At 43.1% G+C, this 13,725-nt stretch overlaps 1 protein-coding gene across 2 annotated transcripts in view; it reads right to left on the bottom strand.

Moving 5' to 3' along the window:
* Positions 1–13,725, bottom strand: part of LOC138285875 (multidrug and toxin extrusion protein 2-like) — a 724,302-nt gene that overhangs the window by 248,325 nt on the left and 462,252 nt on the right. The gene's annotated exons all lie outside the window — the stretch shown is intronic.

Genomic DNA, 13,725 nt, shown 5'->3' with positions numbered 1-13,725 from the left:
AGTTCGGAAAATATGGATGCTGAGGATGAAGTGCGGGAGGGTCCCTGATTAGAGGCATTGACGCCAATGCGTTACACTCAGTTGTCTAATTAAGTATAAGCATTAATGTGAAAATATCACATATTTTCATTGGATAATTGCAAGGAATCAATTTTTAAAAATAGCAGAAACCATATCCGTTATTGTCATGCAAACCAACGTCAAGCGTTTGCCCTGACTTGCTACATTAGACCAATATCGGGCAGGATCAAGAGGTATCTAAATTGGACATATATTATCATGAACCTAATGTCTCTAATTCAGGGGTGATAAAGGCACATTAATTTCTATTGACTGCAGAATATTATTATCGAAATCAAACTGGGTAGAATGGAAAAAATATATATTTTTTTGTGTAGAGTATCAGGCCATCTCCAGATAGATAAAGTTGTAACAGGGATTGCAGCCGTCTCTGGAGTCATAGAACCCAGATACCCATGGAAGTGGCTTTGACTTTCAGGGAGAAGTGGAGTCACACAGACAGGACTGCTCTTCGAGGATGAACTTCTAGCTGAGGCAGCACAAGTATCGCTCACAGTAAATGGTTTGTCCAGACAAAATTATTCTTAACATAGCAAGGATTTCGGGCTAGATTTACTATGCCTTTTTCCACTCACTAACTTTCTGAATCAGAGTTTACAGCCTCACTAATAAATGTTTTATTTTTTATTTTGTATGTACTAATCCCATTTTATGAGTCAGTAAGCGTTTACCACCCCTTACAATGGCAATGCGACCTAATACCAAATCCGCATTTGGAAGGGGCTAGTATAGGCAACCCTTCCGAATGCCAAGTCAGTATGATATGTATCAATAATTTGCTACCAATAGCTGGTCATAAAACCTCGAAAAGTTACCTACTCCTGAATAGGAGTGCTAATGGATCCGCAAAGGGAAAAAGTTCCTTTGGGACCCCTTCCTCTGCGTGAATTAAAAAAACAAAAAAACGTTTTTTGAAGAATACGGCAGTGGTCTGTCAACACTCAATCACACATTAGAACATAAATTACATTTTTCCCAACACACCACTGTGTCCCTTAAAAATAATGGGCTGTATTAAAAAAGGATTACTTTATTAAACAGAGGTAACAGACATGGTGGTATGCTGAGCCTTGCAGACCACTGTTCCTGTGATGACCTTCAATCATAATAAGTGGAAATTCGTGAACTATCTCAATAATATTTATGAGTTAGGTCGGATTACAAACCAGTATGATACAATATTTTACTAACCAACTTATTAGAATATAGGGTGGTTAGTAAAATTATTTACTGGTTGCAAAAATACTGGTCAGAATTTGCGACCAGTATTTTGTCACAAGTTATGTGTACATCTGGCCACAAGACTTTTATTCATTAACAGGCAAGAATGTGCAGAAGCTTTAAGAAGCTCTATCGTGTATAGCTTGCTTGGGATTCTCTCTCTAAATATAGTTCTACTTCTCAAGTGAGGAGAAAATAAAAGATGATTACCATTACATACATATTTACACTAAGATTGAGCCAAGCACAAAGCCTACTTTTTCTAATACACTGGTATGTATGTACATTATTGTTCATACACAGACGGAAATGTTGGGGACTCCCGGGCAAATTCAGCATTCTATGTTGTTGGACCAACTGGGACAGTAGAGACGTGAAAGGCACAGAAGAGTGAACAGTTCTTTAGCAATGGGGTAGGGCCACTGTTGCCAATTGAGCTTGTCGCATTGCAACAAGTGGCTCTTGCTACTTGGGTACCCCCAGTGGTCATGGTAGTTAGAGGAGGTTTGTGCTGACAGTAACGACAGTCATAGAAGTACAAGAGAAGTGACATGTTCTGTGAAGCTTGTGTGCTGTAAATCGTGTGGTCATTTTGTTGGGGATATCAGCTCTCTTGTACAACTCTCTTGTACAACTTGGGGTTCAGATAGGTGAAACTTGCAGTGGTTTTAGGCTACCACATGGGATACCACTCAGAAGATCACACATGGGACTCCCATTTGCAGGACATGCTTAACAAGGTGATTTGACACCACACCATGTGGTGTCTCTCACAGCGTCACACTTTGGCTTGACTGCTGCCTGTTTTAGTGTCAGACTTTCATCAATAACAGACCACCTAACTGGGTCCCTCTCACGAGGTCACATCACCCCACATTTGAAGAATGCAGAGGCTCACAGCAATGACAGGATACCCACGGAAGTGTCTTTCCCAGGGTTACCTGCTGCCCTTGAACCTGCAGTATCTCATGGAGAGGGCTTCTCAGGTGTTTATCTTCAGATCAGACTGGGCCTTGGAGCATAATCTTACATCTCAGTTGAGCACAAGTAGGTACTTTGCAAGAAAGACAGTCCATAACTTTCCCAGCAGGGATTAGTAGTGTAGATTTACACACACTCTGGAGATGTGTTCCTGCCAGCTTAAAAGAAGACAGCCATGATTTCTGCCCCTGATCTAGTACATTCTTTGCACAGGTAAGGTGAACTTCAGCAGGTTAAAAGGTCAAGACTAAATATGCTAAATGGGCTTGTTTATGTCTATTGTTGAGGAGAGCTAACATTTTCGTATGTCCAGGCGTACTGAAAGCTCACCCCAAATCTTTGGCAGGAATCAAAGATTGAACAATGTATTACTTTCTTTTAGATAGCCACTTCTTTTTGGTATAGCCCCTGAAAAATTTGTCAGCATGTTATCCACAATAGTAGACAACTTTGAATCTTTATGGAGTTTACGCTAACTCCCATTGAAGGAATTATCGCCCCAAATATGTCTCCTACTACACCAGTAGCAGTCTCCCTCCTCTGTCTAGTACGATGTAATTCAGACAATTTCGGAAACCTTTTCAAATCGTCAAGTTGATATATCTTTGGGAAAACTATCCCCAAATAGCATGTCCCATACCATCCCTTTGGAAGACAGTAATAAGCATTAAGTCCACATATATAATAGATCCCTGGGATTGCTGGATCCTGTCCATTTAGCATGAACGTCCATTTACTCTGAAACAAAAACACATGCTTACATTCACTCGTTCCCACAAACACATTGTTGTAATATGATTTCGGCCTAGATATGCAAAGCTAACCTACGTGTAGTGCATCTAAAGCTAGCTTTCCCTGTTCTCTAATTGCACTATAACTTTCACTACTAGCAAAAGCCCGTTGCTGTAATCCTTTCTCTAGTTTACCCTTCAATGCCCTTCTTCTATCTTCCGTGCAATCTAAAAAGCTTTTCTCTACAGGTGTGAGCAAACATGTCAAGTTATTGCGGTGTGCATAAGATGTACTAATTGTTAATGTCGCCTCAAAGAATCCTTTAACCAACTTTATCCTATAGTACTTAGCTACCCCACTCAAATCCTCTATGATAGGCACATTAGAAAAAACTAAATCATGATTCGAGTAAAATAACTGAATCTCTTCCTGGTTATAGAATCTTGTTAGTAACAGACTACAGCTTATCCCACATGTTAGGGGCAGACTATGATAGGTAACCTCCTCTTGTACCGAAACAGGAATCTGTGTGCACACAAAAAAATCTTTCGCATCCATTGTGTCAACATATTCACTTAGCAAGCAATAGAAAACGTTAGTGGATAGTTCCCCTTTTGCGTTAGTTCCCTCATGCAAGTCTCTTGAATCCTGCTCAAACCTCTCCCAAGCTGTTAGTGCAGTGGTAGTCTCAGGAATTGTAGCATTGCTAGTCCCACCTTTATCCATTAGTGTCATTCCCACAACCACAAGCATAATGAATATCACACACACAACACCCAAACCAACACCCAAATATTTACAGCGCCTACTCCCTCTATTATCCTCTCTAATGTTAGCCATGATCTGTAAAGAATCAGAAAGTGAAGGATGGTTAATTCACACAACAACAAAGGATGGTTAGAAAATGTTCTCCTCTCCCTTTTTTTTTCCGCAGCAAAAAGTTAAACAAGCGAAAGTCTTCCCTCAGCAATTATTTACAGCTTGCAGTTGCGTTCCCAGGATCTTTGTCAATTCAGGTTAGCAGCTTGTCAAAATCAGGTTTCAAAAGTCAAATCAAGTTATCAATGTCTCATCCGGTAAGTTCTCTGTCTCTTTTCTCAAATTTTTCTCTTTACTCTATTTCGATCTTTACACCAATTGAGTCTTTTCAACCAGATTAAAAATGCCAAGAACTCTTGTTGCCATTCAGCTGTCGTTGCATTCACCCATTCAGGACCTGTGTACCTTCTGATTGCTACTCTCTTTCTTTTCAACTTGCAATCACCTTGCAACTCTCCCTCACTTAGATCTTCTCTCCTTGTTGTATCGACCTCTTCCTCTATTGCATCTTCGACAACCACCTCTCTCTTCTTCACTTGCAATTCTGGCCACTTATCTCCTTTCAATGTCTCTCCGGTCTTTGATTTCTCTTGTGGCCACCCTTTGCCCTCCTCTGGCTCTATGGTGTTTTCTCATGATGGACCTGCAATTTTCTCAAGAGGATTCCGGATACTCTGACTCTCTTCCACCTCAACTCCTCCGCCTTCTGGGTCTGTCAGGGGCTCTAGCTCATTTCCATATTCATCTGATTCTGGGAGAACATCCCTCTGATTTGGCTCTCCTGCTGCCTCAGTTGAGATAGGCTCATCGTCACCCCTCTGGATCTCTTCTCTTACCGGAGTGACCAAGCCATCCTCAACGCGCTCTCCTTCTGTCTCAGTTCCCCCTCGATCACTCTCCGGCCCTGAGACTTCCTTCTCTGTTGTTGGTACTTTCAACAACTCAACTTCCTCATCAGTTGGACACGTTACCTTTTTCGTGTGACTGGCATGGATCCTGTTCAGAATTCCCGCACACTTCACAGCAGTAGTAGTCGTTAGTATTACTTGATATGGCCCCTTCCAACGTGGCTCCAAACACGACTTCCTTACGTGTTTCTTGATGACAACCCAGTCACCAGCTTTCAGATTGTGTCCTGGATCATTTATTGGTGGCAGGGTGGTAGCTTCCACCTGGTGAGAAAAAGAGCGGACCACATCAGCCAGACCCTTGCAGTAGTCCAACACCATATCATCCGTGATATTCACAAGAGCATTCACAGGCACTGCGGGCAGTCTCATAGCTCGGCCCATGAGAATTCTCTTGAGGGGACAGTCCTGTTTTCTTGTTAGGTGTATTTCTCATCAACATTAGCACCAAAGGCAATGCATCAGGCCATTTCAAATTCATGGCTGCACAAATTTTCACCATTCTCGACTTCAGGGTACCATTCATCAGCTCCACTAGTCCTGATGCTTCAGGTCGGTAACTACAATGCAACTTCTGCTCAATGTTCAGTGCTGCACACAATAGCTTGACCACCTTGTTGTTGAAGTGACTTCCTCTACCTGACTCTAAAGAGATCGGAAACCCGAAATGTAGTATCAATTCCCTAAGCAGCAGCTTTGCTACTGCAAGACTGTCATTCCTACGTGTAGGGTATGCTTCGATCCAGTGACTAAAGATACACACAATCACCAACACACATCTCAAACCTCCACACACAGGCATCTCAAGAAAATCCAATAGCATTTTGCTAAATGGACCTCCTGCTCTCCCAATGTGGCTCAAATTCACCACTGTCCCTTTCCCCCCCTGCTGACAGATGATACACCTATGACAGATCACTTCTGCAGCTTGTCTGAACTTCGGGTTAAACCAGTCAATTTTGAACAACCTGATCATGGCATCCCTCCCAAAATGTGCTTGACCATGGTAAAACCTTGTAAATTGTGACAAAAGACTGTTCGGCAAAACCATTTTCCCTTCGTCTGAGACCCACAAGTCATCTGGCCTTTGTACGCATTGCATCCTAACCCAAGAATGCTTCTCATCTTTGCTAGCACGTCCCTGCAACAATCTCAATTCTTCTAACGTATCAATTATCTTTAAGGCGTAACCTGTGCATGTCTCATTTTCTGTTTCAGGTAACAATTCCCACTGATCCTTAAACAAAATGCAGTTCAATGTGCAAAACCTTGCGACTTGATCCGCATACCCATTTCCCATTGAAACAAAGTCTTGCGCTCTCTGATGAGCACTGCATTTCACCACGGCAATTTCATGAGGTAACTGAATCGCGTGCAACAACTCCTTGATTCTTTCACCATTTTTCACTGGTGAACCAGAAGAGGTCAAGAAACCTCTCTGTGACCATAGTTGGCCAAAATCATGGACATTTCCGAATCCGTACCGGCTGTCAGTATAGATAGTCACTCTCAGCTGGGCAGCAGCATGGCAAGCTCTCGTAAGAGCAACCAATTCAGCCACTTAAGCAGAATATACTCTCTCAAGCCAAGACACTTCAAGGATACCAGAGATCGTACATACAGCGTATCCGGCTCTCAGCACTCCTACTGAGTCTCTCAAACATGAGCCATCGACAAAGATAATTTGGTCATTCTCTTCCAATTGGGTATCTTTAACATCAGGCTTCGGTTTGGTGCACATTTCTGTTACCTCAAGACAATCATGTTCTAAATCTTCGACATTTTCAACTTCTGTGTTTTCATTTGGAAGCCAAGTTGCCGGGTTCAACACTGTATATCTTTTTAATGTTACATTTGGTGACCCCAATATAATAGTTTCATATTTTGTCAATCTTGCATTCGTCATGTGCTGCGTTTTAGTACGGGTCAACAGGATCTCAATTGAGTGAGGGACCATGACTGTTAAAGGATGTCCCATCACTATGCCTTCACACTGTGTGCGGCTTTGTCCAACTGCTGCTACTTCACGCAGGCAACACGGTAAGGCTGCTGCAACTGGGTCTAAAGTAGCTGAAAAATACGCTACTGGTCGGTTTACACCTCCATGGACCTGTGTCAGGACAGACAAAGAACATGCATCACGTTCATGACAAAACAGTACAAAAGGCTTTGTGTAATCAGGCATACCTAAAGCTGGAGCCCTGCACATGCTCTCCCTTAACTCAGTAAACGCCTTCATTTCCTTCTCTTTCAACACTATGACATTTGGCCCTTCCTTGACTGTCAGTCTCACCAATGGCTGGGAGATGACTGAGAAATTCGGGATCCACTGACAACTGTAACCCACCATTCCCAGAAACATCCTAACATCTCTCCGCGTCGTTGGGGGATTCATCTGTAACAGTGCAGTTACTCTTTCCCTGGATAACTTCCTCGACCCTTTCTCAATTTGATGACCCAAGTACTTCACCTCTTTCTGGCAATATTGCAATTTCTTTGGGGACACCTTGTGTCCGTTCTTTCTCAGGTGGTTCAGTAAGGAAATCGAATCATACTTGCACTCATCCCTCGTGTTGGATGCGATTAACAGATCATCAATGTACTGCACTAGAGTCAATTGAAAAGGGAATTCCAATGACTCCAAGTCCTTCTTCAGTATTTGATTGAATATGGAAGGTGATTCCGAAAACCCTTGAGGAATTCAACACCAATTGTAAACTTTGTCCAGGAATTTGAAACTGAAGAGAAATTGACTGTCCTCATGAAGAGGCACAGAAAAGAAAGCTTGGAACAAATCAATTACTGTGAACCACTCTGCATCACATGGAACCTGGAACATGATCACAGCTAGATTTGGCACCACTGGGCAGCATTTCACCACTATGTCATTGATCTTTCTCAAATCTTGGACAATCCGAACTTTCCCACAAGGCTTTCTCAGTCACATTATTGGTGAATTACACAGACTGCTCATCACGTCTTTCAAAACTCCCTGTTTCACAAAGTCTGCAATTAATTGCGCAACCTTTATAAGGACATCTTGCGCCATATGGTACTGCGGTACCTGGGGAAACACAGCATTTGGCTTCACACTGACTTTAACTGGTTCTACTCCTTTTATCAGTCCTACTTCTTTCCCCGTCAAGTCCCACACTTTCTCTTGGACTGTTCCCTGCAAGTCTTCTGGGAGATCAGCCACTGTGAACATCGGGTAGAAGTTAATCAGAGGATATTCCTCGTCTGTGGTCTCCGTTTCAGGCTCTGAAACCTGCTCCTCTTCTTCCTCATCATCACTGTTTGTCTGAACCTCAATTCACTCATTTGAACAGGTGATAAAACACCTTGTCTTGCATAGTAAGTCTCTTCCCAGTAGGGACACTGGACTCGAATCGCAAACCACAAACCTGTGCAATCCCTGAAAAGTGCCAAGCTCAACCTGAACTAGATCTGTGATTGGGTTCATCAGGAGTTGGTTTGCCACTCCCACTACCTTAACTGTATGTCCTGAAAGGGGCAGTTTCGGAACCTCTGCACTTCTGACTGTAAAACGTGTAGCTCCTGTGTCAACCAAGAATGAAACCTTGTGACCCATTACTTTCCCCTGAACATAGGGCCATTTCTGGTCTACCTCTAAGGACGCTGCAAGCCTACACTCCTCACTATCTGAACTCTCATCCAACCATTCATCGTTTATTCCATTCTCACCACGCAATGGGAACTGTTGCACTGTGTTATTTTGACTCATACTTTGACCTGTGACCTGTTGAGGAAGCATCACCTGTTGCTGTTCCATTGGCACTAAAGGCACTTGCATTTGCTGTCTAGGTACTACGAGAACCTGCTGTTGCATTTGCTGTAACTGCATCAGCTGTATACGTGGCATCTGCATTTGCTGCATGGGTTGAAAACCTTGCATCTGATTCATATTATTCTGAAAGTTCGGATTTGTACCTCTCAATCTCGGTCCTCTCACATTTTGGAATGAACTGACATCATTGCTTTGTTGAACAACACCCTCCTGCACCATCATCGGACACTCCCGCTTCCAATGTCCAATGACCCCGCAAGCATGTCAAGGTAACATCTTCTTCATTCCCTGTACATCGTTTTGAACTACTAGTGTTCAGATCTGGACTTCTGTTCACAAAACCTCCTCGACCTCTGCCTTTCACTTGTGCCTGAAACATCCCGTTTCCTGGCGGCTGTTGCACCATCTGCTGTAGACAACTTCCCTGCATCCCAAACTGTGCTACCTTAATTTGCATCACCATCGCTTTCTCCTTCAACTTTCTCTGCTGCAACTCAATTTTGTCACTACAGTACTTCGCATACTGCAACACCTCGTCAATCGGATTTGCTTGCCAACAAATCAAGTGACTCTTAATCATCTGACTAATCTCAGGTCTCAACCCTTCGACAAATCTAAACACAAGGTGATTCATGTCCTTCGCCTCAACAACCTCTGTACTACTGTAGTGCTTGAATGCCTTCAACAATCTCTCATAGTAGGCATGTATCAACTCCTTGGCTTCCTGAGCCGTCCGATCAATCTTTTGCCAATCAATATTCTTCAGCGAAACTCTCTGTTTCAGGAATTCAATCACCTTATAGTAGTACTTTATCACCTCAGGAGACGTGCTCCTATGACTCTATCCCTTGCCGGTTCTGCGGTTGACCAATCCGCACTTCTCTTGCACTCAAGCCACAAATCAGCTGGAACTATGATCTCAACGAGAGTATTCAGGTCTTCCCAGAGACATTTCGCAAGCTTCACAAACCTGTCCGTCTGCTGATACCACTCTATTGCCTTCTCCCTCAGCCTGGGAAAGTCATTCGTAAATGACAGAATATCACCTCTGGTCCATGGCACATGGACAAGAACCCCTCCAGCAGTCTCTCTCATTGGTAACATCTTTACCGTACCGGTATCCAATAAGGATTTTGCTGGCTGCTCTAAGCAATCACTTTTCCTCTTATCTCTTATCTTCATCCATCTGCCTTCCCACTTCTCTAAGGCTCCCCAAACTTGTGCACTCTGCAGTATCTCTTTAAGGTGTGCCTTCATCCCAGTAGACCGCATGTGTTCAAAATCCTTAGGCTCAAAGTCTAACCTCTAACTCCTCTTCAGATGTTTGGTATTTTCTAAGTCTATTCCATATTTGGCTGCCAAATTTGCTAACCTCTGGTGTACTCTGCTCACTTCTTTGGTTATCTTTGGACACAAGTATCTCAATTCTTCTTCCGTGTATGACTCTAACCTGTTCACTCCCATGCTCCCTTCAATGAGTTCATTTGCCTCCATGCCCAACCTTACAAAATTCAGGTAACCATCTCCTTCCGTTCTCCCTGCTGCTGCAGGAGTAGTCTGTGGAGTATTAAGCTTGTCTAACCAGTTGTTCAACTGTTGTGCTGTTAACCCTTGTAAGGAGATATTCCCAGCCTATGCCAATGGTGTCTGCGGTATATTCACACTCGAGATCTGCGGAGTCAACAGTCTTAAACCTGTATGTCTCATTGCTTCTGGAGGAGCCCCAATCGCACCTAGCTCCTTCGAATGTCGGCTCCATTGGAGTCATCCCTTGAGAGCTCCCTACGAACCCTCCTCTTGTCATCTCTTGGGTCATCATCCTTTGATCCTACACACTAGGTTTCGCCTGCACATACAATGGTACTGGTGGACCAACTGTAATGGGCAAGGATACGGCGTCAAGCGACTGTTTGTTTCCTAAAATCTGTGGAGTATTAACTCCCATGTTCTGATTCATTATTGGTGCCATGGTTGACTGCGGTCCTGTGTCAGAATCATCTGTTGCTGTACCTGGGGCAGTAAAGGTGGAGTTGGATCAGCCTGAATCAGCTTTGGTCTTGAATATGCCGGCTCTGTTGGCACCATCAGATTTGCGGTAGTCTCTAAGTTTGGGACATCAGGGTAAAGCCTCTGAACCTGCAGTGGCTGCAGCTGTGATTGCAGACCTGGAGCAGTGGACACACTAATACTACTCTGCATCAGAACTGGTGTGGAGACAGGACTAACCTGTATTGGATTCGTTGTCACCTACTCTTGGGTCGAACCTGCAGGACATGTGCTAGCACTTGGTCTATTGTCACCTATTGCATATGGCGGTGGTTGGTCATTCAGTAACTGATTAAGGAACTCATCATTGTCTGAGTCATCTATCTCTGACCAGGGCTTCCTAGCCTCTTTGCCTTTAGAAGGACTTTTGTCAGTCTTACAAGTGGCTTTCCCCCCTTTGTCTTCACCTTCTTGAGCTATTGCTGGAAACATCCTGACTCTGTCTATTGTTTCTCTCCTCCAAACTCTCTGTGGACTATCCCACCTAGCCTCCACTAGTGTCTTTTCTGCTTTCCTCATTCTCCTCTAAAATTTCTGTTGCTGTTCTCGTATTAAGATCAGTTCTCAAATTGCTAACGCCTCAAACTGTGCTGGCCTAGGAGGTAGCTTCAGCTCATTTAGCACCCTCCACAAATTTTCCAAAATCCTTATGTTGAACGTTCCGTGTTCCGGAAATGCCAAACACCCTTCTTTCTCTGTCACTTTGCACCATTGCTTTAGCCAAAGACATGGCGCGACACCTCTTTCCTCCATTACGACATAAGCAGGTTTATCTTCTGGCGGTGTAACCTCCCCTACACTCGCAGTAATATATACATCTCCTCTCAAAGCGCTCTTTAAAGCATTGAAAAATTTCATTTTTGCGTCTTTTATTTAGTTTACAATCGAATCAGGAAGTGACTTTAATTCCCAGACTCTCTTCGCCTACCTTCTCAACCAATTGCCTCTCACGGACGGCTGCCAATCCGTGCGCGACCCTTCTCACTAAACGACCTATCCCAGCGCGGCTCCAATTACGTCACACTCACACACACTGTGGCTGACAAAGTCTTGCGGCTTGTCTTCCTCACTCTCGATTCATACAAAACGAATGCAGTATATTGCGAGCACTAAAACTCAAATTTGCCGGTTTACTACAGGAAAGGGCAACACAATCACTTCAGAACTTTACAGAGATTTCGCTTATCCTCGGCCGCTACTCTCTCCTTCTCAGATCCCGCACTCGCAAGCAAAATTTGACGCGCAAATGATGCTCTCGACTTGTCAACGGGTTGTTCTAGTGCACTTTAGAACTCACCAAATCTCCATCGAAGTTTTCATTCACTCACTTTGATTCAAACTCGACTCGTCGATTTCACCATCAACCTATTAAACCGTGCAAATTACACCATAAACCAAGTGTCTCATAAACTCATCAATATACTCCGGAGTCTTAGACCACACAGGGTCCGTACATCATGAACAACCACGTGGACAATTTTGAGCACAAAGTGCCACACTCACATGAAGTTCGTCGACTTCCCTACTCTCATACTGCGGAGTACGCACACTCCTACTAAAACATCAGTATTTGGCCTAAAATCCTCACAGACTTCACAATTCACCTGCGGTATGCATAAGCTGTGCAAGCGCAAATCCTACTTCACTCACTCTATCACTAGAACACCGAAAACACACTCAAACTCCCTTCAGCAAGCTCCGAGATTCCAGGAAAGTCATTTGGACTCAGGGGCACATCATTTCTCACCAAAACTGTTATCAAACCGTGATCTTTCGCACTGGGGCCCCAAAGGGCCAAACCATTTACCTCTGCTACCAAAAACTGATAGCGCATCAGAACCTTGATAAGTAAACTTACAAGGGGACACGCCTAGGTCGATGAACCTTTGGACCACGTTCGGGGAATTCCCAGTACGAAATGTCGCTTTAACATCACAAATCAATAGATCAATAACCCAATCAATATTCACAGTAACTAATCAACAAGTTAATCAATAACATTTAATAGGAATCAATAAAGTGAACACACCATGACCTTTTAGTCATGAATAACCACACCAATTTAGTTAAGTGTTAGGATATTTATTTCCCTATTAGTTAAATCTAAAGTCATTTCCGTTAATCTCATTAGCAATTCATCTCATTAGTAACTCTTCAGATTTGTAATTAGAACACAATTTATCAATACATGGAGAATATTCATCCAGCATTAACACGTCATTAATAAGGAGCAGCTAAGCGAAGTCTCAGTAGTACATAATTCAACAAAGCAAGATCTCCGTCATTTGTCCCTTTTTGTCAGATATTAGTGAGCATTGCCTAACCTCGAATTAGCATTAGCATGTTGGGCTTCATGCAAAACAAGTTAGCAAACACAAATTTGGAAAAACATCAACTATGCCCTCTATCAAAAGCGCAGTTGGTACCTAGAGAGAAAGGCAAACAGACAATTACAATTTTCATCAGATAGTTACCCCTCCAACGAATCGGCAAACAGCGTCAGTCTTCGTCCTCAGGACATCAGTCGATTCACCATCAGCAAAGATAGGACAGGGCAAAGTATCAGTATGGAATAGCTAAGGAATAAGGCTCTTCCCTCATGTGGAGGAGAAGTAAGTATCAGGTAAGAACGAATAAAGTATGGTTTAAAGTATCAGGAAGAATAACGGCAAAGTCTCAAAAGAATGGCTAAAACGCCTCAGTAGAGTGGCAAAAGTTGGCTTGGAGTGGAATGTCCAATAATGGCTGTTTTCTCCTCGGGTCATGCAGTTAAATCAATACTGCCTAATTTGCTCCTAATTCCTCATTGGATAATAATTTGTGCATCGTTATCTCTGTCCAATAACTATCCATGGATTTCACTAGATTTTTCCATAAACCACGGTTTTCATATCGTTGATTGGACCATGTTATTGACATCTTCATTGGTTGGAATGTCAGGTAAGAAAAGTTACACTTTACGCTCCAGTCAGTAGCTCTATTGTTTTCTCCAACTCCAGGCATCCTTACACCTGTTTCGAATTACACTGTTGCATTCAGCAAGAATGTCTCCTTGAGCAAGTCGGGTCCCATGAGAAAGAATTTACTATGGCTACACACATCTAGCTCCTGGAAAAGTACTGTTTTGTG

The sequence above is a fragment of the Pleurodeles waltl genome, chromosome 3_1 (genome assembly GCF_031143425.1).
Source record: "Pleurodeles waltl isolate 20211129_DDA chromosome 3_1, aPleWal1.hap1.20221129, whole genome shotgun sequence".
Classification (NCBI taxonomy): domain Eukaryota; kingdom Metazoa; phylum Chordata; class Amphibia; order Caudata; family Salamandridae; genus Pleurodeles; species Pleurodeles waltl.
Note: the sequence above shows the minus strand (reverse complement) of the source record. Positions and strands in the feature narration are given on the sequence as shown.